The following is a 7,500-nucleotide window of genomic DNA, read 5'->3' as shown; positions in this document are numbered from 1 at the left end:
TTTCGTAAGTGTATTAAAGCTTAAAGTAGGAATTACAACGAGTTGTTTTTTAATTCTGAATAGATGAGGATAAAAATGTATTTTCGATATTTGTAAGGCATCTAAAAATGCTTGCTTGAGTCCTAATTAATTTGTTGACTTTCTTATGCAAAGGTGAAGTGCATCCTGTGAAATCTGACCAAGCATTTTATTTTCATCTACAACTTTATGTGAATTGTGTTTACTGTATTCTATTTATCTAAGTTTTAGTCTGTAATAGTCTTTATGACATTTTATACTACATGAAAAATCAAGTGGTAACATTTTATTCTAAAATACTGTTTATTATACCTTTTTTGTAAATAAAATTGTGGTTAAAAAATGATACTAAAATATTAAAAATTTTGCTATTCAAGGTGTTTCAATAGTTTAGTTTTCAAAACTTTAAAACCTTTTGCTACTCAAATAATGTTTTACTAAGAGTGTTATGACATACTGTAATGAAAATAAACCACTTAATCATAATGAAAAACAAGCATCTTCTATAAGACGCAAAAGGTAAGCAAAGTAACTTCACTTCGCATCCACTCTGGGCAGCCCGTGGCTTCCTATCCACCCAGGAGGGAGGAGCCACCAATTAGTTTCTCTTCTGAAGTTGCGGAGGAAAGACTCATCTCGCCAGAAATGCAAGACGAAGGACGCGACACGGCTTCAAAGGAGACAAACTTTCGCTTCCTCCCGAGCTGCCTGATCACCCCAATTCTTAAAGAGGGGGAAGGAATCTTTGCTTTAATTCTCTACCATTTGGTCAACGAGGTGTTATCAGCCAAAGAATTTGAAATGTAGGAGTTCACTGTATGTATGTATGTGTATGTATGTATGTATGTATGTATATGTATATATATATACATATATATATATTATATATATATATATATGTATATATATATATATATATATATATATATACATATATGTACTATATATATATCTGTGTGTGTGTGCGTGTGTGTATCCAAGCCTGCAGTACTTTCCCCTAACTGAGGAGCAAGAGCAAGACGATCAACCCAAGAAGTAGAAGGAAAGTAGATACTATACTGAAAAACGGACATGTCTTATTGACCGAGGTTAAGACTGCAAGAGACATTAGGGGCCGTGAATAATACCGCTCTCTCTCAAAATCAGTACCATTACATCCTTTCCTGGCAAAATCAGTACTAGAGCACATAAAACATATCGTATATTAAGAGAGATATTGTAAGAAAGAATGTCAAATAGTAAAAGGGAGAAGAGAATGTGTCCCTAACCTACAAAATGAACCTGACAAAAATATCCTTTTTATCCTCCAAACTCAAAAAACAAGTAAATAGCCAGAACAAATCAAAAGGTGACCATCTCCAGTTCCTGCAGTGGACGACAGATGGCTCTAAGCTGAATCCTCATAACAAGAGGGTGCCTGTTACACTTCCCACTCATCGTCGTCTTTCCTCTCGAAATTGCCCATTTGCATGAAACTGGCCCTGTTGTTCCTCTTGATACTGAAGACCCAAGCCCGACCTTACTTGCGTGCAAGCAGTGTGGACGAATTTCCGGGTCCCTCGAAAACAAATATTGATGACCTTGATAGTTAGGGAGAGGTTATGAGGTCGTCGTTTCGACATCCACAGCTTCCTTCGAAACCTCAAGAAACAAACAACGCCGTATTTTTTAGCTTTGAGAAGCCTGAGTCAACATTGCGTTTAACTTCAGTGTGGTGGAAACTTGTCTCTTCTGATGTTCTCGTTTTTTATTGTCACTCTTCCCTCTTTATGTATTTTCATAATGAAAGGAATGAAGTAAAACTTGCAGAACAGAAAATTCTAATTATGACGTTCCTGAGTAACCTATTCTTTACACACACACACACACACACAGAGAGAGAGAGAGAGGAGAGAGAGAGAGAGAGAGAGAGAGAGAGAAAGGTTGCTTCTAACGGAAATAAGATCCCTATTCCACATATGACATTCCATTAGGCCTACTGAACACAGGCCAAACATTTGTCTTTTCTGTCTCTCTTATCCCGTCAGGAGAAGAGGACTGAGATGGTTCCTGTCAGAAGTCAAGAAGGGAAATATTGATTCTTGCTTGCTAAATGGCGGCAGTTGAATTACAAAACGAATAAGAGAAAAGGAAAAGTTGACTTATTCAAGATCCAGATATCATAAAAGGAGGAACAGAACACAAGAATGAAGTAGTAAGGTAAAGAATGAGAAGAAAGAAACACAAAAAAGGTACGAGAGATGCCCCAACTCTTCTGAACACTATATATATTTCTTTAGCTAACGGCACTCGCTCTTGTGCAATTGCTACTCTGTCTGTCTGTCTACATACTATACATATATATATATATATATATATAATATATATATATATATATATAGTATATATATATATCTATATAATATATATATATAAATATACTTATATATATAAATATTGTTATATATATAATATCTATATATAAATATATATACTATATATATATATATATATATATATATATATATACATCTATATATATAGTATATATATATATATATATATATATATATATATATATATATATATAGATAATAGATATATATATATATATATATATATATATATATATATATTGTGATGGCGTGTTAACCACCACACGATATACTTATCCAATTATAGATTACACCTGTATTCACTAAACAGGATACGAAATTCACAAGGTGTGAAATCGTACCACAACCTTAAACCACAGTGTGCAAAATCAATTCAGGGGTGAAAATAAACACTTGAGAAAAATAACTTAAATTTAATACATAACTCTTAGGTAGAAATCACACCTGAACCTCTATAATACAAAAATATATGAATAACAAGCACACTTAAATAGCCACTAAACAAATCCCAATATTAAACTAATAACAGAAACCAACACATTCAAACATAAAAAGGAGGGGGTCCAGAAAGGAGGAGAAAGACAAAAAGACAGAATAACCTAACAAATACACGCTAATATTCCTAACTGCTTCTCCGTATGTTTTAAAGTTCTCCCCTTTCAAGGCAAGGTACGACTCCACGTCTGGAGGACAAATCAAGGTGATTATCAGCGCTGGCTGAATCCAGAAATGTTAACAGGTGGCTGGCAAGTATCAAACTGTCCACTGAATACGACAGCAGAGAAACATTTGCGGAGAGCTTATCAAATGTAAATAATTTACCTTGGGACAGAGAGGTCCCCTTGGCTTTATAACTGAACCAAAGGCGTTAAGGATAAATCCTGAAGCTGCAGACTGGGAGATCCAAAAAGTAAGTAGGGGGTGAATAATCTCCAGTCCAAGTACATATGCAGAGGCCAATAATCAGTACCAACGGACAATCCAAACAGCGCCCAAGCTAAGGTCCAGGAAACAACTGGCTCATATCACCACCGAAGACTTTCATTTCCCCACTGGTCAGAAGAGGCGGGGGGAGAAGGCCACTCTCAGAGAAATCACCAAATATGGAATTTGAAAAAGAGGATTAGTAAAAACATACAACAAGCCAAACACCGGAGAGGAGAAAACTAGCAATTACCATTCTTAACTAATTAACATAAATGAGGTAAATTTGATTGCAAAAAATAAATAAATAAATAAATAAAACATTATTTTTAAATGAGCACAGCAAGTATACACAAAAGACTTGCATTTTCCTTTGCAATATAAACTTGAGCCTAATATCGGAATAAATCCTGCGGCGTTGCAACCACTCAACAACAAACGGCCCGAAATTACCGAAGGGAAACTTCGCAGCGCCAACTTCTCCTCCTGAAGGACGGCTGGAATCTCTGCTTAATATTCAGGATTTACGGAAGGATTCTGCTCCGAATCCTGAGCCCTTGAACAGCTTCCGGATTTGCGAATAATCCCGGGACACCCTTGCTGGGAAACCGCCCACGGCTACAAGGCGCTACTTGTATCGAGGACCCCACCAGAACGACGCTTCCACAAACAAAGCTCTCTTGGTAATTCGTGTCTTCGTAAGTTCTGGTGTTAATTGATGCCAAAGGGAAATGTTCTTCGTGAATTTTAATTCCTTTCTTTAACTTTATTTGGCCTTTATTTTAACTTTAAATCACTTGAACATGCAACGATTTTGTTGTTTAATATGGAATAGCATTCTCATGCAACTATCAAAGGCCAGATTATATTTAATCTCATTCATTCACTTCTGTTAAAAAGACAAAGCTCCCTTTTTATTTTTCATTATCTTACTTATCAATTCAGCCTCTATTCATCAGTATGAGCATCTGATAAAATACATTTACATTTACGAGTAAACAACTGAACTTGCAATTCAGGTGAATATTATCAAAACGAGAGAACTCTACATAATCTGGTATTTGTTTCTAAGGAGACATCGCGGGTTTTTATTTCAGATAATATACTGATCCTGGTGAAAAGTATTCAGTAATTAAATATCAATAAATACTTTCCTGACTGTATATACAGTAACGTACTTTCGATGAATAAAAGAGAAGAATCTAAAAAAAAAAAAAAAAAAAAAAAAAAAGGCCCTCTTCTCTTTGTATCTTCTTTATATAGGTGCCGACGGCGGCGGCTATCCAAGTCCCATTACAGAATCTAATCATGTCTTTCAAAGGGAAAATGCAAAAAAAAAAAAAAAAAAAAAAAAAAAAAAAAAAAAAAAAAAAAAGAGTGGAAGATAAGAAAGTGAGATTTTACCTTGCAAAACAAATACGGAAAACTGAACCAATAAGAACTCAAAAGTCTAAGAGGTTAAAGGCCAGAAAAACTGATACTACCATAACTATTCAAATTTTATAAGGAAAAAAATTTTCGGTTTCTGAAAGAAAAATGAATCAGTCAAATTAAGATCTTAATCTCCTGAAGAAGTCACTGAAAAGTTCTCACTGGGCTGAGAAGACACCGAGAGAAACTTAGTAAGTAGAAATACCTTGAGAATGAGTACAAAAAAGATACCCCTTGGAAGAGGGTATTACAATTCAAGTCAATATCTCTAGCTTAAACTTTAGCAATTCAAGACGCAATTATAAGAAGAAAAGAAACACAATGCACCGCTAAAAGCTTCACATTTCTCATAACCATAGCTAAAACCTGCATTTATTCACATTAACCATACACACGTTCCAATTCCCGATGCTACCCATTCTTTCTGTGTTCATCATTTTCTGCTTCATTTAAAATTGACGTGGAAATCTTTCACGACCTCCGACTTGGGAGGAATTCTTTCATTTTCGAATCTATCAGGAGTCTTATTCCTTCACCTTAATAGCAAATGGCGACAGATCCTTCCTTCATCAGTCTAATGGAATCATTCAGGACGCATTTCCACCCACGCTCAAGGAAGGCATTTGACCTCTTTCTTACCTAGACACGAGAGAGAGAGAGAGAGAGAGAGAGAGAGAGAGGAGAGAGAGAGAGAGCCTCACTAAAGGGTATTTTGTACGAATTACATTGCATACGAAGATGAAGTTATTACTGGAATATGAGTCAGCGTCTAGAGATAATGATTATTCTGTAAGAGGTGTAATATGAATTCCACGCAGCGTATTGATATCAGGGCGACAGCACAATGAATGTTATTAAAGATGGCGATGGGTTCCCATAAATATTAGGGAATAAATATAGATTACGAGGCAAGAGGTCGGCCACAGACAATAGATAAAGGCTACTGCCTATGGATACTAAAGTGAAAACGTTTGCAAGGATTGTTGAGCCAACTCTCCTTTATGGAAGTGAAGTATGGATGTCCAATGCGAATGGCAGAAGACAGGGTGAAGCTGTCGAGATGAAAGGCGACAATCTGCATTTTTGTGTCAGCAGTTTCGGAGTTGGGTCTTGCAAATGTTCGGGGGCATTCAAAGTCACATTTTAAGGTCAATCATGAATAAAATAAGGTCATTTTAGGTCACACAAGAATATAATAAGCAATAAGGACTAATTATAATAGCTAAATCAATTAACTGTACACTGTCTGGCGTTATACACGAGGACCATATTAACTTCCCTCCATCATCCTCAGCCAAGTTCCAGGATTCTCATGCGGCATTTCTTCCTAGAAGGAGGCAACCTGGACACTCAACTATTTATATGATTCCATTTAAGGCCCGAAAGAGGCTGGACTTTATGGAGGCACCAGATGCGAGTGAATTCCTGTCCCCTGCGGAACTGATTCCTGTGGTTCTTTTGGTTCATTTCCGCGTTTGGGGAAATTTAGTCTCGTTTTTATAGAAGTCTAATTAAACAGCTTTGAAATTTTTTTTGAGAGAGAAATATATATGGGATTTGAGATGTTTCATGCGTTTGTGAAAAATTTCCGTCTTTGTTTGTTGAGATTCTGGTGTTTTTTGGGAAAGAGCCCGTGCTGGCATCATGCAACCTTCATCCTTTGACAGGAAGAAATTACAATCAATATTATTGAAAAAAATGATGGGATAGTTGTGTGACAAACAACTGAGTGGCTAAGAGAAGAATTCCAAGGAGAGAGAGAGAGAGAGAGAGAGAGAGAGAGAGAGAGAGAGAGAGAGAGAGAGAGAGAGAGAGAGAGAGAGGACAGTCCTAAAGGAATGCTGTTCTTCCACGTAAGAAGCCAAGAATGGTCGTAGAAAAATGCGCCACGTAATTGGACTAATTCTCCTGGCAAAAAGGTTATCTATCTCGGGACGTGGCCTTATGTCAGGATAAAAGTGATTAGCGCTCTGTATCAAAGACTCCAAGAGCCCTTTCTCCTCCTGAGGCTGGAGTCTCATCCGGAGTGATGACGAGGCTCCCTCGGAGGAACTCACACCGTTTGTAGATTGTTTCCCCAAAAAGGGGATTATGTGACATTTCATTATATAACTCATACATAAGAGAATAAAATGCTTGAAATCTTTACTTTCCGTAAGTATTAACAAATATAAAGAGACGAGAAATCCAGTTATATACGAATTAACTTAATAAATTCTGAAGCAAGTTTCTGATCTTGACGAGACAAAATATTGAGTAAAAGATATTTCTTAAAAAGTTCATTAAAAGTAAACTTTAATTTTTTTTCTAAAGAACTGATTGACCCACTGGAAATAAATGCAAATTCACTTGTGTGGGCACTGGAAAATTCCCTGGAAATTTCACAACTTATTGTTATTACATTCTCATAATAAAAAAAATGCAAATTCCTTGCGAGACCTACTTCTCAATTATTTCTGAGAAAGAAAAAAACGACCCAACAAAATATGTTGTAAAAAAGAAAACAATTCTTTGCCCTGTTTTATCTGCTTCCATTTATGTTTTAAAACAAGAAACTACGAAACAAGATAACTGATTTTAATAGAATTTTTTTAAATTCTACTCCAATCTAAAAGTTTCGGGAGTGAAGTATTTCGTATAATTGAGATCTGTATCATTCAAATCTGTAATTAGCTTCAAAGGTTTTCATTTGATATCCGAATCATTACGTCTTAAGTTTTATCTTTATATAACATAATTAAACGTAGGTCGT

Source organism: Macrobrachium nipponense, chromosome 26, assembly GCF_015104395.2.
Source record: "Macrobrachium nipponense isolate FS-2020 chromosome 26, ASM1510439v2, whole genome shotgun sequence".
Lineage (NCBI taxonomy): Eukaryota > Metazoa > Arthropoda > Malacostraca > Decapoda > Palaemonidae > Macrobrachium > Macrobrachium nipponense.
This window is presented reverse-complemented; position numbering follows the sequence as displayed.